Here is a 3,786-nt window from a genome sequence, read left to right on the forward strand (position 1 = left end):
TAGACTGTTCTGATGCAGTCTTTTGTTTGAAATGCTCATGTTAGGGGGCAAAAAGGATAGTGGTATTAATATCCCTACCCTATCGGAGTATCTATTCTAAAATTGTTCTGGTGTCTGTCTACAACAGAATCAACTATCTCATGAATCCCTTGGTGTTGGCAAATGAACTCAAGCTAGTCCAGCTCCTCCCAGGGATATTAATACCACTGTGAACCCATTTCATTCCTATAGTTTCTCTTGATTAAATAGGTACTTTTGCTGCTTTTCTTATTATGAAGGAGATGTTAACAAATTGACTATAAAAAACATGTTTTGAGGGTTGGAGTTAATTAAGCCAACTACAGTGTTGTCCCAGTTCTGGTGTCTTAATAGGTAATTTGGAAAGAGATTTTCATTTTTAATGAAGTTAACTATAAAAGCTTCCATCTTATGACTCATTGAGATTATTTAAAGAATCAATCTTTTGGAGCCCCAGAATTGGCCATATGAGGTAGATATCATTATCATACTTCAACAGATGAAGAATCTAAGGCTGTGTGTCCATGGACACAGAAAATTAAGCTGTGGGGACTTGAACTCAGATTTTCTGGTTTCATATCATCAACACTTGATTTTATGATGCCAGGTCCTTTGAGCCTGCACACCTACTGAGTAATAGGGAAATCTCATTGAGATTTGAAATGTACCTGCACTATCTACCACATGGCTAATCCATACGTGGATAATAGAGAATTGATTGCATATTATCTTCATTGACATTTGTAGGAAGTTGTAGTCCATGATGTCAAAATAAGTTATGATTATTTGAGTAGGTTGAATTAATACTAAATTTCATACTGTGTTTCCATTAAAAAGCAAAACAAAACAACTGTGTTTATGTACATTTGGAAATTGCAATGGCAGGAAACATTTGGAAGAAAATTTTGCCTTAGATATACACATAAGGAAAGTAGGGAACCAGAATATATTGTCACCAATGTTCTGGAGACTGTTCTAGTGATTTTAACCCTGTTATTAAATACTACATGATAGGGGCGCCTGGCTGGCCCAAGTCAGTCAAACACACGACTCTTGATCTCAGGGTCATGAGTTCAAGCTCCATACTGGACATAGAGATTACTTAAAAAATAAATACAACACGATGATCATGAGATTCATTTCTCTCGTGTTCACCTTTTATCAAATCCTGGTAGAAAATGCCACTGAAAAATCCTATCACAACTTCCATTTATTCAAATCTAACAAACTTATTGTGCCAAGTAATGTATTAGGCATTGGGGATAGAGTTGTGAAAATACTGGATACGGTCTGTGCTCCCATGAAGCTTCTACTGGGGAGAACTAGAATGTAACATTCTCTAGGTCATGAACAAAGCATGCTTCTTTAGGGAGAGGTGAGAGTTGTGTCTCTGAAATTTGGGTATTATGTGGGGAAAAATAGATCTTAGCATATCTCCCTTAGCCACAGCTTACACTGTTTTCCCTTCTCGCTGCCTGGGCAGTGTTATTTATACCTTGGACTATACAGCTGGTGAGACAGTAAATTTCGTACCCTCTACATTCTTGAAAGAATAGAATTTCAGCATTCTTAAGAGAAGTTTGGTTTTCTGTAGAATTTTAAAACATTCTACGTTTCTTGTGTCCAATTTAAATAGGATCAGAGGGGCACCTGGGTGGCTCAGTCGGTTGAGCATCCGCCTTTGGCTTGGATCGTGATGTCAGGGTCCTGGGATGGAGCCCTGCATCAGGTTCCCTGCTCAGCAGGGAGTATGCTTCTCCCTCTGCCCCTCCCCCCCACTTGTGTTCCCTTTCTCGCTGTCTCTGTCAAATAAATAAATAAAATCTTTTTTTAAGACTTCCTGTTTAAAAAAATAAATAGGATCAGAAATGATCTCACTAGGAAAAGTGATGGTTTTGTGATGTGTAAGCGATTTCTATTCATCTTTCTGCTATAGAATTTATCTTGGAGAAAGGTACAGTTTTTAGTAATAAGTAACATATATTTTAGTCCTCACTTGCAGGACTTATGTGCATTATTTCACAAGGGAGATTTGACTGCAACTTTCGTATATAGTGCCTGTGTCAGACGAAAGTAATCTAAGTTTATTCACTCAAAACATTTCCTCAGTGCCATATGCAAAGTACCATGTCCCTATCAGCTGATGCAGTTGATGAAGGAAATATATAGTCTGTAAGCATATGGTTGGTAACAAAAAGCAATATATTCAAAAGTGAAGGTAGGTAAGTGCAACAATTTTACTTGTTTAAAAGTGCATTTAGTAATATCTCCAGGAGATGGCACTGTTGAGTTGTTTTTTCTTTTCAAGACCGTAAGACAATAGACCATTCATCTTTGTGTCACCCAAACAAAGAAAAATTCCTCTATAGCCCCTCTTCTTCCCCTAGCTAATCACATGCTACTGGAACTGACTGTCTTGTGATCTACTCCATAGTTGGCATAGATTAAAAAATAATCTGTATTTTAAAAAAATAATCTGACACATGGTAATGGAAAGGAACAAATTGTACACCAGTTTTCAAGCTTTGTCATTTCAGCAGCTGAGAACTTGAAATACTAGTCTAGTGATTTCACCACCCTGCTCAGATGCCATTCAAAAATATTTTTTCTCTTCTCGGGTCATACCAAGGTTGTTCTGGAAAAAATGTAAATTTGTAAATCTTTTTGTTTGCAAATTACTGTTGAGTAGAAGGATTTTAATGTAAACATTGGGTTGGGTGCATTGCACCATTTTGCACTACAATGAATAATATATTCTCATTTGGATTTACCTCCAGTTTATAGCTAAAAGTACTTTTTAATGGCCTTATTTGGGTGTAACGTTTTGCGCACTTAGTATCCATTTGCTACCTTTTCTACTGAACAACTTCTAGCATTCCGAAGGGATGGAGTCAGTAAAGATAAGATTCAAAACTGGTTTTACTTGGGGCGCCTGGTGGCTCAGTTGGTTGAGCGTCTGCCTTCGGCTCAGGTCATGATCCCGGGGTCCTGGGATTGGGTCCTGAGATCGGGTCCCGCATCGGGTCCCGCATCGGGCTCCCTGCTCGGCGGGAGGCCTGCTTCTCCCTCTTCCACTCCCCCTGCTTGTGTTCCCTCTCTCTCTGTCAAATAAATAAAATCTTTATTTTTTTTTAAAGATTTTATTTATTTATTTGAGAGAGAGAGAGAATGAGAGATAGAAAGCACGAGAGGGAAGAGAGTCAGAGGGAGAAGCAGACTCCCTGCCGAGCAGGGAGCCCGATGCGGGACTCGATCCGGGGACTCCAGGATCATGACCTGAGGCGAAGGCAGTCGCTTTAACCAACTGAGCCACCCAGGCGCCCCTAAATAAAATCTTTAAAAAAAAACAACTTCTGATTTAAAAAAGAAAACAAAACTGGTTTTACCTGCGCTGCATGTTCTAAAAGTTAAGTGTGCAGTTTCTGCAATAAAGGGAACAGCATGGGGGTTTTATTTTATTGATTAGAGGCAAGACTGCTAATTTAGGGGGCATCATATACTCAAAACCAAACTTATGCAATGCACTCTCTGCAGGATTAAGGCACTTTGGTAAAGAAAGACATGCACCTACCTATGAAATGATCGTGTCTAAAGTAAGCAGTGGGGAATTCCCTTGCCCCTTTTACCTACCCCTGATTTCTGAGCGAATTTGTAAGTTCGGGGAAACCAATAAGCAATTCTCCCTTTGGCCTAACTCCCTGCAGAAGAGGAAAGTGAGTGAGACCATACGTGGTGGAGTGGAGGATTCTTCAAGCTTGCATGAGTCAC

The sequence above is a fragment of the Callorhinus ursinus genome, unplaced genomic scaffold (genome assembly GCF_003265705.2).
Source record: "Callorhinus ursinus isolate GAN/ISIS: 27379988/994484 unplaced genomic scaffold, GSC_fseal_2.0 scaffold9, whole genome shotgun sequence".
NCBI classification, from domain to species: domain Eukaryota; kingdom Metazoa; phylum Chordata; class Mammalia; order Carnivora; family Otariidae; genus Callorhinus; species Callorhinus ursinus.